This window comes from Staurois parvus, unplaced genomic scaffold, assembly GCF_062004578.1.
Source record: "Staurois parvus isolate SC_StPar_1 unplaced genomic scaffold, SC_StPar_1.0 ptg000175l, whole genome shotgun sequence".
Lineage (NCBI taxonomy): Eukaryota > Metazoa > Chordata > Amphibia > Anura > Ranidae > Staurois > Staurois parvus.
Window position 1 is genome coordinate 562037 of NW_028317971.1, and position 23135 is coordinate 585171.

At 42.1% G+C, this 23135-nt stretch overlaps 1 protein-coding gene across 3 annotated transcripts in view; it reads left to right on the top strand.

Annotated features, from left to right (window-relative positions):
* The first annotated feature begins 204 nt into the window (after window positions 1-204).
* The window catches only part of LOC149462367 (scm-like with four MBT domains protein 2), a 245553-nt gene continuing 222622 nt past the window's right edge, over window positions 205-23135 (top strand). For 2 of the 3 annotated variants that reach the window (XM_089676862.1, XM_089676865.1), the window contains exon 1: window positions 7067-7455. The gene's annotated coding sequence lies outside the window, so the exon portion shown is untranslated. Of the gene's footprint in view, window positions 337-7066; window positions 7456-23135 lie in introns of those variants that run through there. The other variant, XM_089676863.1, reaches the window with a different exon arrangement.

The following is a 23135-nucleotide window of genomic DNA, read 5'->3' on the forward strand; positions in this document are numbered from 1 at the left end:
CCTATCCGAACTGGGGGTGTTGGGGGCTCCCTCGATCTGCTAGGAAGTGCTGAGCTGGGGATCTGTCGGTTGCCTCTGGCAGGCCATGTGACCTTCTTTCGAAATGACTCGCCCCGAACTGTAACTTGTATTTGACTCGAAGTGGAAAATCACTTTAAAAGTTACAAAGGCAGCAAGCCAGAGCAAGGCAGAGAGCGAGGCAGGGCAGGCGCTGCGCTGCTGCTGCGTGTGCGTGTGTGTACGTGTGTGTACCTCCCCACTGTCACTGTCACCGCCACCGCCTGCTACACTGGCACACCGGATAGTTTGTCACGGGAAAAAAACAAACCGTACAAGGTAGGTGTTCGCTTTCACTTTCATTTGTTGTCTCAGGAGGTGTTTTAGCGAATGAAACAAGAATGAGAGGCGGTGTGATGGTGGGATGATTTTTTCCTCCAGCAGACTTGTCAGTGTGTAAAGTCCAGGCGAAGGAGTAAGGTCCATCCTTCCTGATCCCTACACTGACATGGCGGTGCTGGCCTCAGAACACTGTCACTGTCAGCCCTGTGCCTCTACATCCATGTCATCACAAGTGCTAGGAGTGGTGTGCTCAGACTCTTAACACATTCACAACTCCTTCTAGTTCTCTACAAAACACATAGGGCGTTGATTTACTGAAGACAGACTGTTCACTTTGCAAGGGAATTTTCCCCAGACCTTAGTGAATGAGGTGAGGATCTGCTGACCTTCAACATCCAATCATCTGCAAGCAAAAATACAGTTTTTTTTTATTTGCTGGCGCTTGATTGGTTGTTCTTTACAAAGTGAATTTTCACCACATTCACTAGGCTAAGGGGAAATTCCAATGCAAAAAGCAACTTCTCTTGCAAAGTAAGCAGCCTATAGGTAAATCAACCCCAAGGTATCCATTCCTGTGCAATGTACATTTATAACCTATATAACAGGCTGTTGCATTTGGACAGGGAAGAGTTAACAGCAATCTTGTTTGGATTAATCCTGGGTGTTGAGTTTTGTGTTTGGATTAATCCTGGGTGTTTTGTTTAATGTTTGGATTAATCCAGGATGTTTTGTTATAAAATTTAAAAACCAAGAACAAAAATGTAAAATCTTTCCATTTATCAGTCCCAAAATGTGGTGACTTCATTAGTTTACCCTTTTCAGGCTCTTTTTCCTTTATTTTCACCTTGTGATCCTGCCAGTAACACAGTAGGGTTGATTTACTAAAACTGGTGCACTCAGAATCTGGTGTAGTTGTGCATGGTAGCCAATCAGCTTCTAACTTCAGCTTGTTCAGTTAAGCTTTGGCAATAAAACCTGGAAGCTGATTGGTTCCTATGCAGAGCTGCACCAGATTTAGCATTTTTCAGCTTCAGTAAAATAAACCCCACTATGCCAACTCCTCACTCCCTGTACAACATCTATGGAGGAGAACCATTGTCACTAATGACTAATTTGGGCTACAAACACCTCCCCCTCTTCTAAACACATGGTGGTGTTCTGTAGGTCCCCATAAGGAACTGGAAAGGCTTTGAGCGTTCAGTTAAATTAGCAGTAAATAACATAAACTCCAGATTTCTGGCAGGGACAACTGGTATTTGCCTGTACTTGCAGAAAACTAATCGAGCCAGCACTCCTGATCTCTATAACATTGGAGGGAGGTGCTCTGTAGTTGACAGAAGGGAACTGGGGAGGCTGATAACATTGAGATTTCAGTTACATTCACAAGAAGTCACAAGAACAAACAATTTCTGGCAGGGACAACTGGTATTTGTCTGTACTTGCAGAAAACGAATGGAGCCAGCTCTCCTGATTTCTATAACATTGGAGGGAGGTGTTCTGTAGTTCACAGAAGGGGACTGGGAAGGGCGATAACATTGAGATTTCAGTTACATTCACAAAAAGCCACAAGAACAACCAATTTCTGGCAGGGACAACTGGTATTTGTACTTGCAGGAAACTAATGGAGCCAGCTTTCCTGATCTCTATAACATTGAAGAGAGGTGTTCTGTAGTTCACAGAAGGGGACTGGGAAGGCTGATAACATTGAGATTTCAGTTATATTCACTAGAAGCCACAAGAACAACCAATTTCTGGAAGGGACAACTGGTACTGTGCTTGCAGAAAATTAATGGAGCCAGCTCTCCTGACCTCTATAACATTTGTGGGAGGTGTTCTGTAGTTCACAAAAGGGAACTGCGAAGGCTGATAACATTGAGATTTTGGTTACATTCACAAGAAGTCACAAGAACAACCAATTTCTGGCAGGGACAGCTGGTATTTTTGTACAGAAATTGAGCCACATCTTCTGGAAGGGGGGTGGTCTGTAGTTCACAGAAGGGAAATGTACTTCCAGAAAACTAATGCAGCCACCACCTCACAGTACTGGTGAGCTGAAATATAAAATGTTTTGTTCTTGGGTTTAGATGGACTTGGCCGTTTTTGTGCTGGACAGTGGCTGATGGTGCCAGTACACAGGGCTGCAGGGCAGGCTGGTTGTTGTAGTTCTACAGTGACTTTCTGGTTTGCATTGTGTGTTTCCTTGGACATATGGAGGTGTAGAGTCCCTGTAGACTGTGTGCAGGGGAGGCACATGACTGTCACTGGCATTAGGGACACGAAATGCGACAAGAGCCCAACTCCCTGTTGCTTTAGCAATGCAGAAGAGCCTAATGAGTCCCCAGGCAGGGCTGTGTGCTGTGTGCCCGGTACATTGTTAACCCTGTGCTGTACTGCAGGCGCCCAGCTGTATTGGCAGAACCCACAAATAGCTGCCACAAAACCGGCTCGTACGCATGTGCAAAGGAGCTGACACAGCAAATGAGAGGCACAGTTTCCTTAGTTTAGCTAAAATGGTTGACGAATATCATGCGATCACCACCAGTGCCATTAGATCCTTGTCATCCCATTCCCCCTGTTCCAGGGTACATCACAATGTGCAAGTAGACCTAGAAATCCAGCGTGTGATCATAGAATGGTTGCTGCGCCTTGAAGTGTTTGTCTTTTATGTTTATCTTCTGTGTATTCTTGTTACTATGTGTCCTTGTTGTGTGCCTTGTTTGCTATGCAGTTTATAGTCACTAATTGTTAAACAAGAACTGCCATCCAGATCTGCAAAGAATTGTGTTGACTGCTCGATGTTCAATCTGTACATTCTGTATCACATTAGAAGTGGAATTGTCAATGTACACAAAGCGCCTTCATCTTAATATGTTTATACACTTGCTCTGCTTTTTTTTTTTTTTAATAAACATATGTTCTTTCCATAGGAACAGTGCATTATTATGTTTCCAGGAACAATTGATCATTGCGGTTGTCAGGGTATATTGTATCATTATATAGCCAATTGTCGGGTTATGTGTGTAGTGTGGACAAACATCCCTGAGACCTTCATCGTTCAATGACACAATCATGACAGCTAACCTCTAAAAGTAGTGCAGTATAGACGACTAATATATATTGCACTTAGGAATCAGATTATGATTTGGACATTTATTTGGTCTTTCTGCTATTTGGTAAAAGGAGAAGCAGGGATGTTGCCCAGAACAGACAATCAAATGTACTCAGTCAGTGTTAAGCTGCTTTAGTAATGTGACAGCTAGAAAATGAGTGGTGGGTTGGGGACAATGTCCCTGCTCCAGTAGTCCCTGCTCCAGTATTAAATGTTATCCTTGCCAACCTGAGCTTACTAGTAAGCTTCTGATCAGTCCTGCTATACCTTCTATAAGTCGGTTGACTTGATCTGTGTCAAGACTATGCATTATGTTTCATCAAGCTGATATGTCTCAAGAGTGGGATAGTTTATACCTGGAGATTATTTATTGCTTTGTAACCTTGAGAAACAAGGAAGTCATTGTAAGGGATACATACTTTGTATGAAGGAAGAAGAAATGTATAGGTAGGGTGCACTAAGGACATGGGAGTTATTAGATATTGAGATGAGGGAAAGTTAAACCTTAACAAAAATGAGTTCCTCATCTCAGCTCTGTTTCCAGTAAATAATAAGGGAAGAACTATACATTAATTTATGACTGTCACTGGTGCAGTCACCAACAAGGGAAAGTTTGGACTTTTCTTGATAAGTATGAAATTTCAATCCACTAATCAACTGAGAAGAGCCAGCTTTTGACATGATGTTCATTTATGACTGTAGCTGGTGCATCACCAACTGGGGAAAGTTTGGTTCTTACTGGATGAGTATCAAACCTTGAATCAAGCAAATAAGAACAGCCATCCATTGAAATGGGGCTGATTAATGAGTGTAGCTGGTGCATAACCAACAAGGGGAAGATTGAACTTCAACCAGTAAATAACCAAGAAGAGCCAGCCATTCAAATATGACCATAGCTAGTGCAGCCACTACCAAGGGAAAGCTGGGACTTTACTAGATGAGTATCAAACCTTGAACCACTAAACAACTAAGAAGAGCCAGCCATGGTGCAACCACCAAGGACGAGTTTACTGAATAAGTATCAAACACTGAACATAAACATTAACAAGAGCCAGCCATTGAAGTGAGGTTCATTTATGACTCTAGGTGGTGCTTTCACCATCAAATGAAGGGTTAGAATTTACTGGATGAGTATCAATTTGAACCATTAGGTAACTACGAAGAGTTAAAATAATATTCGTGTATGACTGTAGCTGGTGCATTCACCAACAAGGGAAAGGACATAACTGGATGAGCATCCAACTTTACACCAAGAAACTAATAAGAGCTAGCCATTGAAATGAGGTTAATTTATAACTTTAGCTTGTGTATTAATCCTTGAACCATAAAGTAACTAAGAAGAATCATTTGTCAAAATGATGGTCATCTATAACTGTGGTTGGTACATCCACCAGCAAGAGCAAGTTTGGACTTTACTGTAAGAGTTTCAGTTCTTGAACCCTTAAATAACTAAGAAAAGTCATCTCTTAAAATTATGATTATTTGTAGCTGGTGCATTCATAAACAAGGGAAGGAACTTTACTGAATCTGTAGCAAACTTTACACCAAGAAACTATTATGAGCTAGCCATTGAAATGAGGTTCATTTATGACTTTAGCTGGTGCATCACCATCAAGAGAAAGATTTACTAGACGAATGTCAAACCTTGAATCACTGAGTAGCTGAGAAAAGCCAGACAATGAAATGGGGGCTGGGGTATAAGAAGATATTCTTCTGAAAAGCTCTGTTTCTATTTCATTGTATCCAGTGGCTTTTCAGTAGGATACACTATATCCAAGTCTTCACCCCGATTGTCAGGCTGCAGAGTGGCTGCCATGAATAGAACATGTGGTCCACTAGAACCCCACCATGCCGTGCTTGCTAGGTTCTTCTTCATGCTATCCCCACCTGTCCAACCATGAAATGCTCTTGCTAGGTTTCTCTCCATGCTGTCCCCACCTACCCCACCATGTGATGCTTGCTAGGTTCTTCTACATGCTATCCCACCTGCCCCAACCATGCCATGCTTGCTCGGTTCTTGTTCATGCTTTTCCCACCTGCCCCACCATGCGATGCTTGCTAGGTTCTTGTCCATGCTGTCCCTACCTGCCCCACCATGCGATGCTTGCTAGTTCCTGTCCATGCTGTCCCCACCTGCCCCAACCATGCGATGCTTGCTAGGTTCTTCTTCATGCTTTCCCCACCTGCCCCACCATGTGATGCTTGCTAGGTTCTTCTCCATGCTCTTCCCACCTGCCCCACCATGCGACGCTTGATACGTTCTTCTCCATGCTGTCCCCACCTCCAACCATGCCATGCTTGCTAGGTTCTTCTCCATGCTGTCCCCACCTGCCCCACCATGCGATGCTTGCTAGGTTCCTCTCCATGCTGTCCCCACCTGCCCCACCATGCGATGCTTGCTAGGTTCTTCTCCATGCTGTCCCCACCTGCCCCACCATGCGATGCTTGATAGGTTCTTCTCCATGCTGTCCCCACCTGCCCCACCATGCGATGCTTGATAGGTTCTTCTCCATGCTGCCCCACCTGCCCCACCATGCGATGCTTGATAGGTTCTTCTCCATGCTGTCCCCACCTGCCCCACCATGCGATGCTTGATAGGTTCTTCTCCATGCTGTCCCCACCTGCCCCAACCATGCGATGCTTGCTAGGTTCCTCTCCATGCTGTCCCCACCTGCCCCACCATGCGATGCTTGATAGGTTCCTCTCCATGCTGTCCCCACCTGCCCCACCATGCGATGCTTGATAGGTTCTTCTCCATGCTGTCCCCACCTGCCCCACCATGCGATGCTTGCTAGGTTCCTCTCCATGCTGTCCCCACCTGCCCCACCATGCGATGCTTGATAGGTTCTTCTCCATGCTGTCCCCACCTGCCCCACCATGCGATGCTTGATAGGTTCTTCTCCATGCTGTCCCCACCTGCCCCAACCATGCGATGCTTGCTAGGTTCCTCTCCATGCTGTCCCCACCTGCCCCACCATGCGATGCTTGCTAGGTTCCTCTCCATGCTGTCCCCACCTGCCCCACCATGCGATGCTTGCTAGGTTCCTCTCCATGCTGTCCCCACCTGCCCCACCATGCGATGCTTGATAGGTTCTTCTCCATGCTGTCCCCACCTGCCCCACCATGCGATGCTTGATAGGTTCTTCTCCATGCTGTCCCCACCTGCCCCACCATGCGACGCTTGCTAGGTTCCTCTCCATGCTGTCCCCACCTGCCCCACCATGCGATGCTTGATAGGTTCTTCTCCATGCTGTCCCCACCTGCCCCACCATGCGATGCTTGATAGGTTCTTCTCCATGCTGTCCCCACCTGCCCCACCATGCGATGCTTGCTAGGTTCCTCTCCATGCTGTCCCCACCTGCCCCACCATGCGACGCTTGCTAGGTTCCTCTCCATGCTGTCCCCACCATGCGATGCTTGCTAGGTTCTTCTCCATGCTGCCCCCATATGCTCTCCTGCTCCCCCCATCTAGCAGAGTTTGGGGAAATATCTAAGCAGATCTGCTGTAGAGCGGATTGTTGTAGTGTGAGAGGCACACAGAGCTCTGTGACCTCCTCCACTGACGTGTGTGCTGACGATCACGGAATTAGGTGGAGGACCCATCGGGGATCCGTCCAGTTGGCTGCTGATCGCACACACTGCACAGCTTGGAAAGTGTCTGTCAGCAGAAGAACGGCTCTCCGGATGGCTCTGTGAGAGGGCATTCGTCTCGCTTGGATTATTGCACTGCTCTTTCCTCCTTGGCTTTGGGAATTACACTTTGCTCAGGTCACAGAGCTTTCCTCTGGAGTTGGCCGGTGCTCAGGTCCTCTGCTGGGGGATCTAGAAAGGATGATCACCTGGGGACTCTACACTTCAGGTGGAGATGTTCTGATCAGCTGATTGATCCCATTGGTTTATTTTGGATGGAGTACACTTGTGGATCAGCAGTGGATGGCAGGAGCAGCTGAAGAGCCATGCATTGGCTTATGTCACATGGGAAAACCCAATCACCTCTGCTGTCCCAGGTACATGGCTCTGCTTGTCACTTGAACGACCATTGCACTCATTGCTCCTTTTTATTTCTTGCACAGTGATTATTTGTTTAGCTAAGTGATAGAACAGTGCGGTGGATTCATTGCTGGAACCTTCTTTGCACACAGAGAACAGTGATGCATCAGCCAGTTGGGGGGATCCGTTCTAATTGCATAGATTACTGTAATACATTCAATGCAATCCTTTGCCTTCTATTCTGATGCGCATGTATTATTCAAATCTTCATTTCCAGACTGTGTCAGTGGGTGTGCTTGGAGGATCCGCTTCCTAGAACATTGTGTTCTGAGTGACACATGGCCGGGCTGTGGCTAGTAATGTCACCCAAGTTTTATGATGTGGTCAGAGGATGACAGTGCACAAGCTCCATGTGACATGTTGATGTTGTAGGTGATTGTGATCAGGGGGCTCCAGGCTCACATTGCATTTTATTTCTTCATTGATCTGAGTGGAAATAATATCACCCAGGCACATGGAGCAAAGATAAATAACCGGTGGCATAATATCTCACTATAAATATAGACTAACAAGTAAATATAAATAAAATAAATAGAAAAAGGGATTATGTACTAAAACTAGACTGTAAATATACATTTTATATATTCTAAATACAGCATTTTCTTGTTAAAAAAAACTAATTGGCAAGTTTTAGCAATTATTTACCAAAAAAGGTTTATTCTGCACGAACAGGAAACATACAGTGAGTGATATTCAGACAATGCACTCTGCTTCCCATAGTGAGATGGCAATATTGCTGTTATTCGCTCTATGACTATTTCCACATGTCACAGCAGAGAGATTTGTAGTGTTACTGAATGATGGGAAATTCTGCGACCATGACAACTTCTTCCCTACTTTACCCAATGATTGAGTCTTCCAGAAGGACTGTATACTATACCCACCAAATTAACTTGTATTTTCTGTAAGGAGTTAGAGTTAGGCATTTTATTTTTTAACCTGATTGGGTTGTTTGAAGCGAAAGATCACTGGGATGTGTCAGAGTAACCTTAGATAAGTGATATCTCTGTTCCACCAATAACCTGATTGGTTGTTTGAGGTGAAGCATGACTGAGATGTGTTATAATAATCTTAGATGAATGACAGCTCTCTACTTCCAGTAAACTGATTGGTTGTTTAAGGTGAGGGATCACTGGGATGTGTTATAATAATCGTAGATAAGTGACAGCTCTCGTCTTCCAGTAACCTGATTGGTTGTTTGAAGTGAAGGGTGATTCAGATGTGTTATAATAATCTTAGATAAATAACAACTCTGTTGTTCCAGTAACCTGATTGATTGTTTAAGGCCAGGAATCACTGGGAAGTTTTATAATAATCTTAGATGAGTGACAGCTTTGGTCTTCCAGTAACCTGATTGGTTGTTTAATGTGAAGGATCACTGTGATGTTTTAATGTAAGCTTAGATAAGTGACAGCTCTCTTCCTACAGTAACCTGATTGGTTGTTTAAGACAAAGGATCACTGGGATGTGTTACAGTAATCTTAGATAAGTGACAGCTGTGGTCTTTCAGTAACCTGATTGGTTTTTAAAGGTAAAGGATCACTGGGATGTTTTAATGTAATCTTAGATAAGTAACAGCTTTCTTACTACAATAACCTGATTGGTTGTATAAGGTGAAGGATCTCTGGGATGTGTTATAATAATCTCAGATAAGTGACAGCTGTGGTTTTCCAGTAACCTGATTGGTTGTTTAAGATGAAGGATCACTGGGATGTTTTATGTAATCTTAGATAAGTGACAGCTCTCTTCCTACAGTAACCTGATTGCTTGTTTAAGACAAAGGATCACTGGGATGTGTTACAGTAATCTTAGATAAGTGACAGCTGTGGTCTTTCAGTAACCTGATTGGTTTTTAAAGGTAAAGGATCACTGGGATGTTTTAATGTAATCTTAGATAAGTGACAGCTTTCTTACTACAATAACCTGATTGGTTGTATAAGGTGAAGGATCTCTGGGATGTGTTATAATAATCTCAGATAAGTGACAGCTCTGGTCTTCCAGTAGCAGCCTGATAGGTTGTTTTAGGTGAGGGATTTCTGGAATGGTTTATTGTGATCTTAGATAAGTGACAGCTCTCTTTTTTCCAGTAACCTGATTGGTTTTTATTGGAGAACTGGTAGCTTTCTGATAGCTGCCAGAGAACAATCAGAGCTCAGTGGCCCTTGGCTGGTTAGTAATAAGCAGCTGTTATTAGACAGAATGACCAATCAGCCATTATGGGTAGGCACATTTATCCTTATGTAATGTAAACAGAGTTGTAACTATATTCTCCCCTCAAAAAAAAGTTGTGAAATCAGATTGGTAAAGTCAGTTTAACACTTAGGGACTGAGTTTTTAATAAAGCACATTTCAATACAGTTTGTGATTAAAATGGATCATTTTATCCTTGTGCTATATGTTTATTTTAAAGCAATTTTGCTCATTCCCAATTGGAGAAGTACAGCCAAAAGAGCTTTGGCTGTACCTCTCCTTTAAGAACTTCGTCACATATGAGTGTTCCCTGCTAATAATTTTGTGCTTGTAACCTGCCAGCTGAGAGGCCTTTTCATCAAACAATGCTGTGTGTGTGACAGGGTCAGAGTATTTCTTACTGAAATGAGACAACGATCATCAGCAAACTGCACAGCACAATTCCCAATTAAGAAAAAAAACATTGCTATAAAAGATTCTGTGTGACATTGTCCTGATCTGGGCACACTCCCTGTAAATCATAAAGAGTCTTGCGGTAGCGCGACAAAGGGTGAAAACTGCAACACATTCATGTACAGATTTGTAAAGTGCATATGAATCTGCAAAGCGGTGTAATTTTATAGGCAGAGAAGCTATTTGTAGAAGTTGGGGGAGTAATGGAAACATATTGAATATCATTCAGACATTTTGTTGCAGAATTGTCTCAAATGATGCAACACAATAATTACATGTGCAACACAATCAACAATTTACTCCACATGGAATAGGTCTTATTTACCGTTACTTTCCTTATTATCAGTATTGGCAATATTTCTTTATGAGTTTGTGGCAACATTAGCACTGTACAATAAAAGTGTTGCAAAAAGAATGAAAATGTTGCAGATTTCTCATGAATTTGGCGCAAGGCTTCTAACTGCATACACACTACCCTAAATATGTCACCAATGCCCTACTGAATTGCCCCCACTCAGTATTATGTGGGAAAAGCTCTCCTCCAACAACAGGACTGCACCTGTGAAATCACAGGCATAAGAAGCTCTTGTGTGACCCTGCCTTTAGAATATGACAGGCATAAGACCTTACTGTCACCGGTTTTAGTTTGAGTGAATGTCACCTGGTAAAAATCCCACATGGATTTCATAATTAGGTAATAATGGTCAAACACTCTTACCCTATGGCACATGATAGAAGGGAAGAGAAGACATTTCTACAGGGAAAGCTCCTATCTGACAATATGCTTAATGACAAATGGTTTTCATCATTTCATTTATGTCACAGTTAGGGGAAATTAAAGTTAACCTGGGCCAGCCTTTCTCAACCTTTTTTTTTAACAGGGAAGAGCTCTTGAAATAACTTTAAGATCTCAGAGAAGACCTGATAATAATTAGTAGCGTATATATATATATATATATATATATATATATATATATATAAAAACCTCAGGGTACATTGGCACAAACCATAAATAAAAGGTATAAGAATAAATTATTAAAAAAAAAAAAGAATGTTGTGTACTTGGCATATTTAAATTTACAGGACTGCTCTGAAGGATCCAGTTATATTGAGTAATAATAATGAAAAGAAATGTAAAAAAAAAATGAAATGTTACAATTGTGTTGCCTTGCCTTGGTGGTCTATGGAAAAGTGCCCACTTATACTGGTGGTCTTTTATGTTAGTGGTCAGTGTAATGCTCCCTCACATTGTAAATAAGTGGAAAAAGGAAGCTCTTTAATCAGTGACCAGTGGGGTAAGGACCACCCTACATTAATGGTCATTCGCAGAAGGTCCCCCTTACTCTGGTGGTCAGTGGGAAGAATGTTCAATAAATTGGTGGCCTGTGGCAAAAATGCTCCATATATTGGTGGTCCTTGGAAAAGTGCTCCTGAACTTTAGTGGTCAGTGTAATGCTCCTTCACATTGGAAGTCAATGGGGGAAAGGGAACTCTTGAATCAGTGATCAGTGGGGTAAGGACCATCCTACATAAGTGGTCATTGGCAGACAGTTCCCCCTTACCATGGTGGTCAGTGGGAACAATGCTCCATACATTGGTGGTCAGTGGTAAGAATGCTCGATATATTGGTGGCCCATAGAAAAGTTCTTCCATACATTAGTGTCAGAGAAATTCTCCCTTGCATGGGCAGCCATTGGAGATCAACACTCTTGGGTCAATGATCAGTGGGGTAAGGGCCACCCTACATTGATGATCATTGGTAGAAAGTTCCCCTGGTCCCCCACTGGTGGCCAATGTGAATAATGTTGCTAACATTAATGGCCAATGGCAAGAATGATCCAAGCATTGGTGGTCAATGGGAAGAATGTCTCATTATACAGCAGATTGATAAAAGCATTATTGGCATCCATGGTTACTTATCCTAGAGATAGTAATTGTTCATTGCTGCTCAACCCCTATGTTGCTAGGGTTTCCTTGAGCAATGAACGATTTCTGCCTGTCAGATAAGTCGCCATTGATTCCGATGCTGTTTTATTCTATCTGTAGCAAAGGCTGTGATAGGTGGTTGGTGAAGGGATCTGTAACATTCATTGCAATTACAAGTCCCATTGCCAAAACTTACAGTTTACAGTGAGTAAGAATAAGCCATGTGCCTGATATAATTTACTAGGAGTTTCCACCCTGAGTGGTGTTCCTTCAAGTGTGACTCTTGCATTTGGATCCCACTTTGCAGTTTGAAGAATGAAATAAGAATACTTAGTACATAGAATTAGTTATGCACTTGTAGCAGGCTTCACATTGCAGTGCCAGATTACAGATCTGCAACAGAGATTATGTAACTGACAAAACACACACACAACTCACACACACACTCATGGTGCACCTGTCTTTATAAAACATGTTTCAACGAACAGTCCTTCCTGCTAATGAACTGTGACTGGCAATGTTATCGTTTAATAATAATGTAACAAAAGGCTTATGGAGTGGTAGTAAAATATAAAACAAAATGCTTGTAGCAATTTTTTAAATTAAAATGTAGCATTGAGAAAAAGAAAAATATGATGTCCTTTTATTTATGTTTTTTTATTTAGTGTGTGTGCATTTGTATTTACTCTACAGTATGCATTCTAATTAAACAAATGCAATTTCTTGGACCTGTCCTGTGACAATGAACCTTCTAAATGTGAAGCTGCTGGTTGGATAAATGTTAAAAGTCAATGTAAATTCACCATCACAAAGTACTGTTGGCGTTCATGCACACTGACATTTCTATGCATTTTCTTTGCCTAGAGTAAATTTCAAGGCACTTTCCTTCAACCAAGGGGGCCACAGGTCCTGTGTACAATGTGATATTCAAGTGAATGGTTGTACGTGGCAATACTCTTGTAAACACCAATGCTCCCTTGGATGCATGGGTAAAGATTTGTATTCACTTTGTTTTGATGCTGAATGCAGCTCCTGCACCTCCCAGGGAAATGTATATTAGACATAGAAAGTACCTAAAAATGAAGAGAATATATAATTAAGATAAGTTAAAATATATGTGAACCCCACCCTTGTTAAACAACCCATTCAGTTTAAATTAGAGATTAAAGGCAAAACCTTTGTATAAATGGGAGGAGAAACAGCAGTACACTAGTATTCCCACTGTGTGTGTGTGTGTGGTGGGGGGTTGTCAGGAAAATTCTGAGCATTGGAGAATAGGCTGAGGTCTTAGCAATGCAAGAGAACTGACCATTCTGTGCCCTCCTGCCTAGTGTGGTCAATTTTTAATAGGAAAGCAGAGGGACTGGCAGGAACACCAGGGATTTCACACAAAGGAAGCAATACAAAGAGAACAGGATACTTTTTCAAAGTACATGGTACAACAGGCATATATCAGGAATATGACATGTTGGGTTTTCATATTCTTTAAGTCCAAAGTCATATTTGATTAGATGCAGTCATGGCCAAAAATATTGGCACCCCTGCATTTCTTCAGAAATGTTTAGGCATTCACATTTGTATTTCTTTTGTTTGTATTGATATGACACAAAAAAGTGGAGAAACAAAAGCCAAATCTGACACTTTCCATGTACAACCCCAAAAATGGACTGGTCAAAATTATTGGCACATTTTCAAAATTGTAAAAAATAATTGCGCTCCAAGTTTGTGATGCTCCTGTAACTCACCTGTATCAATTAACAGGTGCTGACAATGTAGAAATCACACTGGCAACCAGTTAAAATGGTGAAAAATTAGCTCAACCTTTCTGTTGTGTGTCTCTGTGTGCCAAATGGAGCATGGAGAAGAGAAAGAGCAGCAAAGAATTGTCTGAGGATTTGAGAACAAAAATTGTGGAAAAGCATGGACAATCTCAAGGTTCAAGACCATCTCCAGAGATCTTAATGTTCCTGCGTTCACTGTGCGCAACATTGTCAAGAAGTTTGCAGCCCATGGCATTGTAGCTAATCTCCCTGGACATGGATGAAAGAGAAAAATTGATCAAAGATTACAATGTAGGATTGTTTGGATGGTGGATAAAGAACCTCGATTAACTTCTAGACAAATTCAAGCTGACCTTCAGGCACAGGGTACAACTGTGTCAGCTTGCATTGTGCGTTGCCATCTGAATGTAAAGGGACGCTATGGTAGGAGACCCAGGAGAACCCCACTGCTGATACAGAAATTTAAAAAAAGCTAGATTGGAGTTTGCCAAAACTTACCTGAGGAAGCCAAAATCCTTTTGAGATGATATGCTGTGGACAGATGCAACAGAATTATAGCTTTTTGGTAAAGCTCATCATTCTACTGTTTGCAAAAAAAGAAATGAGGCCTTTAAAGAAAAAAATAAAGTCCCTACAGTTAAACATGATGGAGGTTCACTGATGTTTTGGGGTTGCTTTGCTTCTACAGGCACTGGATGTTTTGATCGCGTGCATGGCATTATGAAATCTGAAGACTACCAAAGAATTCTGGGTGCAATGTAGGGCCCAGTGTCAGAAAATTAGGTCTCCTTCAGAGGTCATGGATCTTACAGTAGTACAGTGACCCACAGCACACGTCAAAAAGCACCCAGAAATGGTTTAAAAGCGCAGGAGAGTACTGAACCGGCCAGCAACGAGTTCAGATCTCAATCCCATAGAGCACCTGTGGAGAGATCTCAATCAGCAGTTAGGAAGAGGAACCTTTACAATCTGAGAGATCTGGAGCAGCTGGCAAAAGAAGAGTGGTCCATAATTCCAGTGGAGAGGTTTACAAAACAAATTGATGGTTACAGGAAGCAATTGATTTCAGTTATTTTTTCCAAGGGGTGTGCTGCCAAATATTAAATTGAGGGAGCCAATAATTTTGTCCAGTCCATTTTTGGGGTTTTGGGTCGAATGGGTCAGATTTGAGTGGAATGTGTCAGATTTGGCTCTTTGTTTCTCCACTTTTTTTGTGTCATGCCCAATACAAACAAAAGACATAAACATGAGAATGCCTAAACATTTGTAGTTGCAACAATTTTCTGGGCAAAGTGGTACATTATCTGACAGAAATGCAATATATTTAGCCATGACTGTATAAAATGCTGCCCTTTCTTCAGGCATTTGGCATAATGTGCCTCTACTAGGAGAAAAGCTAGGAAACTAAGCTATACGTGGTCTTTCAGGGCCATTTAGGAGTGTATATTGCTTGCTGGGAAATTGCTGCTGTATCAGAAAATGACATAGGAGCAAGTGACCATGCTGAGTGCCTCCGATGTGGTATGATTCAAGTAATGCTCACAAATGTTTAGAACTTCCACATTTAGATGGCTTTTGCATTCATGGATGTTAAAGTTTTGCATTCTAGGACAAAGTATTCAGCTGTAACAAGCTGTTTATACAAACTGAATGACGACATTACTTGTACCAGCCTTTCTCAGTCTTTTTAACCCTTCAAATACTTTTAATGTATCAAGGAACCCCTACTAAAATGATTATACCTACAGCTCATGGCACATTGGTGTGATCAATAAGTTGTAGCAAGGTTCAATCAAAAGAATAAATAATGTATTATACCTAGCATATTTGACACCCAAGGCACTTCATTTTTAACATCTTCCTGTTCTATACAACAAAATAGTTTTCAGTCACAATCTTGAAATTAACCACTTGCCCTCCAGAGGATTTACCTCCCTTCCTGACAAGGCCATTTTTTGCAATACGACGCTGCGATACTTTAACTGACAATTGCGCTGTCATGCAATGCTCCACCCAAATTCAATTTACATCCTTTTTTCCCCACAAATAGAGCTTTCTTTCTGTGGTATTGGATTGCCTGTGCATTTTTTATTTTGTGCACAATAAACAAAAAAAGAGCAACAACTTTGAAAAAAAATTGCTATTAACATGTCCAGTAAAAAAGTTTTAAAAAATCAAATTTCGTCATAAATTTAGGCAAATATGTATACTGCTACACGTCTTTGCTAAAAAAAATCCCAATACATGTAAATAGATTGGTTTATGTGAAAGTTATAGCATTTACAAATGGCGGTATATATACTGGAATTTTTTTTTTTTTAACTAGTAATGGCAGCAATCAGTAACTTATAGCTAGACTTCGGGACTGTGGCAGGCATTCTGGCACCGGGGGGAACTGACTTGGTGTCACTGACATCCCCAGTGGCACCAATACAGTAATCAGTGCTAATAAAAAGCACTGACATTGTACTTACGACACTGGGAAGTAAGGGCTTAACATATGGGGTGATCAAAAGGTTAACTGTGTCCTGTTTCACTGTGTGCTGTGTGTGTGTGCTTTCCACTGTAAGCACACTGCTTTGTATGGTTCTGCTATACAGAACCATACAAAGCAGTGTGCAGGAGTTGACAGGGGAGAGATCTGTGTTGTTTATACACTGGTCTCTCCTCCGTCGGAGATACTTGGCAATCACCGGGCCGAGACCAGGTGATAGACAGCTGAGGCCACGAATGTCGGTGCCGGTAGGGACCCGGAACTGCAAAATCATGTATATATATATGTGATTTCTGCTATAGGGCGGCGTGGAAGTAGTTAAATAAATAGATACGTCAGCATAGAAGAATTCTTTTACATTTGTGGTTAGTGGAATATTTCCCTCTTGTATTGGTGGACAGTGTAGGTGGCAGATTAGTCTGCTTATTGGTTAAGGAATCCTAAGGCTGCATTCACACACAGGCATTTTGAATCATGGGCACAATCGCTGTGATTCTGCCTGCAATTTCAAAACACTCTGCTCAAATGACAAATCACGGAACCACATGTTTAGCAAATTGCAGTGAATGGCACCTGAAAATGCAGTGCAATTCTGCTGCAATTGTTGCACGACAAATCACAGCAAACTGCATCATGTAAAGTGTGCCACCCAAAAGAAGCTCCTGAACTGCTTTTGGGTGACACGCATTGCGCAATGTGACAGTCAGAGCAGACGCACATTGCATTTTCAATGAATGGCACCTGAACACGTGGTTTAGCGATTTGTCATTTTAGCAGAGCATTTTGAACTTGTGAGCAGAATCGCAGTGATCCTGCCCATGATTCAAAACGCCCATGTGTGAATGCAGCCTAAAGCTGGCCATACAATGACTGAAATTCAGCCAGTTCAGCAGCTGCTGGTCAGTGTATTCTGACAGCATCTGATGTCCCAGGGTGGATGTAGGGTTCCCACCTCATCCCAATAAAACCGAACACATTAATTACACAGGTCCTGAGGCTAATTTAATGCAGATAAGGCACTAAGTGATTTTAATTACCACCTTAATAAGTCACAGAACCTGTGTATTTAATATGCGTTCCATTTTAAAGGGATGAGGTGACAACCCTAGATGGATGATGAATTTCTCCATCCACCCCAGTGTATGGAGTATGAGTATGGCCAGCTACAGCAATCTCAAGAGAAGCCCTAGCATTCCATAGATCCCTGGTTGAGAAAAGTTAACTTATTGAAACCAGTTGGACCCCTTTCACATAGGGAGGATTCAGTGCAGATTCCATTTGTGAGTGGATCCCCTGCTGATCAGAGCAGTGGGGTGGATGTCACATCTGTGTTCTCTTACCATAGGTTCCCACCTAAGCATTTTTCGCAGCGTTTTTCATTTTGCAGAAACGCACTACAGTCCATTCAACATGATTTCCTATGAGACACATTCACATCTCCGCATTTTCACCCAGTGCGTTTTTTTAAAGGGTCAGGGACTTTTTTAACTCAAAAAGGTTTTTGTTTTTGGTTCTATTGACTTCAATGGAAATGCTGCAGAAAAGCATGTAGTGCGTTTTTGCTGCGTTTTGCATTTTAAATCTGCCTAGCAACAAGAAGAAAAATGCATAAAAAAAATACAGCAAAAATGTGGCAAAAACACAGGTGCAAAATGCAATGCAGAAATGGTTCAAACGCAAACTGCATAGGTGTGAACCTAGCCTTAGTTTATACAGAGTGGACATGGACAGAGCCCACTCTGCTCTATGGGCAGCCAGGTGTAAACGGACTCTGCTGTCCATTTACCCCCGACTACCCTCCAATCCATGGAAGAGGACAGATCCCCTTGCATTTTTTTTTTTTTTTAGCAGACCGGATCAGACCTGCAGGTAGACGGGTGTAAACTTTTACACCTGCCTGTTTATAGGGATGCATGGATCTTCTCATCAGGTGGCTCTGATTGGATGGCCCATGTAAAAGAGGCCTAACACCCGGGGCACATCAGGTTCAATTTTGCATGCAACTTGCAAATCGTATGCCAAGTCACATCCTATTGTCCCGCTATTAGAGCAATCATATCGGTGTGGACCATATTGGTCGGAGACGCACCGATTTCTAAAGTAGTGCATGCACTACTTTTGGTGCGATTTGCATAGACATCTGTATCAGATGTCTTGCAAATCGCACCTCAAATCGGCAAGTCACCCGACTTTGAAATTGTGCAACATCACTTTCAAAATCGGCTTTGATGTGACCGGGGTGTTAGGGCTCGTTCACACTTGACTGTTTTTCCAACTCCTGCCAAACGCCCCTATAGCATTTGACAAGCGTTGGTCCGGCGTTTGCAGAGTTTTTAACGCTCCGCAAACGCTGCATGCACGGTTTAGTGGAGGTTGCTAGGCGTTTGCCAAGCGTTAAAAAAGCTCCACAAACACCTATAATGAAGTTTGAATAGTGTTAACGCTCCGCAAACGCCCCGATAATGCTGGCTGGGCGTTTGCCGAGCGCCACCATAGACTTCAATAGGAGGCTTCAATTCCTCCTGACTCAACTAGAGGCGTCCATTTTGCCGTGACGCAATGCGACGCTAACGCTCCTGTTTGAACAGCACCATGTGCTGCAATGTGCAGAATTTTCCCAGGTGTTTGGGAAACGGTAAAAATGCTTCCCAAACGCCTGTCTGCCGCATGCTAACAAGGCTAGTGTGAACGTAGCCTTAGACTGCAGATGTCATTGTTTAGATGTACAGCTGTGATATAGTTGCTATATCAATGCTGCCACTTTGCCTTTCTCCAGGTTTATTTAGAAGCAACCTAAGTGTTCTGTATTATATTGGATAATTCATAGGTGTACTTTAAAGGGAATTATTCCCCCAAAAGGTGTTTGGATATGCAGCAATGCTGTACTAAAGCGTCATGTTTGTAAGTCTGGCAGTGTCCAAAAAAGTATCATGTATGTCATATAAATGTGTCATATAAAATGTGTGCTGAATACAGTCATGCCTGCGGCACCCAGGCACAGAGCAGTACTGAAAGCTTGGACTTTAATGCCATTTGTATGCAGCTCTCTGCAAAGGTGCCCGTGATTTAAAGGAGACCACACAGAGGATTTCCCATTGTTGAGGACTTTGTTCGCAGCATGAATTCAAAGAAGCAAGCTCTGCAGAACCTCAGTCTGCTGTAGAACACCATGATCTTGTTTTATGTGACAGCTTGAGGTGTTCTTTATTGTAGCCTTTATTACTGGTTAACATGTACTGTTTGTAAATAACATCATGTAATGTTACTCTTTGTAACATAATAATTATTATTATTACTATCGCTTTGTGGAACATGCTGAAAATCATGTGAAGCGTTTCCCAGTAATTTACAGCCATGGTATCTATATGTGACAGTTGTTCCCCTTAGTATCTCTGCTTTCTAACAATGACCAGTTATATGTGAAGCCTCCTTGTACACATGGGTGTTCTGCATGCTCTGTAATTGCTGATAGGTTGTTAGAAAGTATATTATTGAATTAAAATGACATTATAGAAAGCTGTTTAAGTCATGCTGAGCAGCTGCAACACATTATGGTACTTGACAATCATTGGTACTAACAATAGGGCCAGCTTGACTTGAAGCAGAGCTCCAGGCAAACAGCTAAATACACAGATTAAGGACCAGTTCACACCAGAACTCACCGTGTTTAAAACGCACTGCACTTGTGATCTGCAGTGCTAATGACACCCCAAATGTGCCTGCACTTGCATTTGCCTGCACCGGATCACATGGTACAGAATTATTATTATTATACGGGATTTATATAGCGCCAACAGTTTGCGCAGCGCTTTACAAAATGAAGGTAGACAGTACAGTTACAATACAATGTGATACAAGAGGAAACAGAGGGCCCTGCTCATTAGAGCTCAAGTACCATGGGATCTGGTTGCTTTGCATTTTGTAAAGTAGTCCATGCACTACTTTTGCTGCAGTCCAGCGTGATTCTCAGCACATTCAGTCCATCGAGTCTTGATGTTCGTACAGTTCTGCCTGCCAAAGGAGAGGGGCTGTGGATTCACTTTTACAGGCAGGGCCGTGGATAAGGGGGTACCACCAGTACTCCTGTAGGGGGCCCAGGCCAGCAGGGGGGCCCAGGCAGGGAGGGTGATCAGAACAGCAAAGGGGCAATTACTGGAACCAATCCTCTGTATGTCTCTTTCTGCAGCAGGCTGAAGGCTGACTTCTTCTCCTCTCGCTCCTGTCAGCTTTCAGTTGCTGCAGAGAGAGTCATACGGGGGATCAGTTCCAGTAATTGCCCCCCATCACCCTCCTTGTGCGCCATATGTTTCCCCCTGCTGCCCGGGCCCCCTGTGTGCCCCCATCCCCACAGTGCTGCCGGCTACCCTCCTTTGCCTCCTAGCGACAGCTGCAGGCACTAAGACGATAGGATCCTTCAGGATGGAGAGTGGGGGAAGGTTCCAGTAAATATGTCACATTTACCAGCCCCTTCCTTTCCTGAATTAACACAATGAGCGATCAGTACTGATCACTCACTGTGTTCATTCATAACTATAGTAAACTGTGTTTTTAGGGGGGGAGGGGCCCTGTCAGGTTGGCTGTATGGGGCCCCGTGGTTGCTAACAGCAGCCCTGCTTACAGGTCTCCTTCCTACCCGCACCCCGTGACTGCACAGTTGAAGGAGAAGCAGCAGACTGATGGGCTACTCTCTCTACTCTCTGATCCTATATGCATGTACCATGTACTGCAACACACCTGAGTAGCCCAATCTGCTGCTTTCTCCACCTAGACTCTGCTGTTTGGAGACTGTCAGAGTCTGATAGCAACTCAAATTCATTAAAAAACAAACAAACATATGTAATGATGTATTAATGAATACAGAGCTGCATTATATTGTCTGTCATATCCACCTGGAATTCAGCTTTATCTTACCTGTGCAATGTTAAAGTGGTATTAAACCCAAAAGCAAACATTTATTATATTTCACCTTACCAATTTTTAGATGTGATGGATACATTAGTTTTCTTTTGTAGGCTTTCTTTTTTATGTTTTCATCTGGTGATCTGGCCAGTAAGTCAGTTGCCTTTCAAAAGAACAAGCTCTCTTTCAGATAAACCAGTTTACATGGATGAAAACCATTTAACACTGCAGGGGTGCTTACAAAGTTTGGCTTTTATTTAAGTAAAACCTTCATCCTAAAATGAAAAAAATAGCTATAACTGATTAGAAAGTGTTAGCTGGAGTTTGGCTTCAATTTGTTAGTGCACTTAAATCTGCTAGTACATCTAACATGGCTTCAATTTGTTACTGTATTTAAATCTGCTAGTACATCTAACATGGCTTCAATTTGTTAGTTTATTTAAATCTGCTAGTACATCTAACATGGCTTCAATTTGTTAGTTTATTTAAATCTGCTAGTACATCTAACATGGCTTCAATTTGTTAGTGTATTTAAATCTGCTAGAACATCTAACATGGCTTCAATTTGTTAGTTTATTTAAATCTGCTAGAACATCTAACATGGCTTCAATTTGTTAGTGTATTTAAATATTCTAGAACATCTAACATGGCTTCAATTTGTTAGTGTACTTAATTCTGCTAGTACATCTAACATGGCTTCAATTTGTTAGTGTATTTAAATCTTCTAGAACATCTAACATGGCTTCAATTTGTTAGTGTACTTAATTCTGCTAGTACATCTAACATGGCTTCAATTTGTTAGTGTATTTAAACTGCTAGTACATCTAACATGGCTTCAATTTGTTAGTGTATTTAAATCTGCTAGTACATATAAGGCTAGGTTCACACCTAGGCAGCTTGCGTTTGATCCGTTTCTGCAGTGCGTTTTGCATTTTTGCACATGTGTTTTTGCAGCGGTTTTTATTTTTTTCTTGTTGCTAGGCAGATTTAAAACGCAAAAGTATCAAAAATGCATCAAAAACGCACTACATGCTTTTTTGCAGCGTTTCCATTGAAGTATATAGAACCAAAAATGCAACTTTTTGCATTTAAAAAAGTCCATGACCCTTTAAAAAAAAAAACGCACTGGGTGAAAATGCGGAGATCTGTCCCATAGGAAATCATGTTAAATGGACTGTAGTGCATTTCTGCAAAACGCTGCGTGTGAACCTAGGGTAACACTCCTTTCCTGCCAGACTGACAATGCTGCTGTTTCCCCTGTACTCCTTCATCCAGAGGAAAGGCTCCCTAATACAGAAGGGGATTGATTTACTAAAACTGAAGCGTGCAAAATCTGGTGCAGCTGTGCATGGTAGCCAATCAGCTTCTAACCACAGCTTGTTCAATTAAGCTTTGACAATAAAACCTGCACCAGATTTTGCACACTCCAGCTTTAGTAAATCAATCCCAGAGTGTGTTACTGGCCAGATCACAAGGGAAAACAGAGGGAGAAAAGCCAAAAAAGGAAAACTAATGCAGCCACCACACCTAAAGATTGGTAAGCTGCAATATACTAAATTTTTTGTTTTGAATTGTAGAAGCATGGTTGTGCAGTGCCTGCGACAAGTAATGTAGGATGGTGAACTATAGATTGTCAGCCAAATACGTTTAGTGAATCAGGAAGATAAAAGCTAGAACGACGGAAGGTAGAATTAGTTTCTGGAGTCACGGCAGGCCAGTTTGCTTGAGAGGTTTCTCAATAGTACGCAGTAGAAGTGAGTGCCTATGTTTGTGTTGAATCATCTGGGGGTTTTTACTGTATAAATAGCTTATGCATTATTCAGTCCTAGTGAGTACTAAAAGCACATGGAAAAGTCCTGTGTGTATTGCTCAGGGGCATGTGCATAAGGAACAG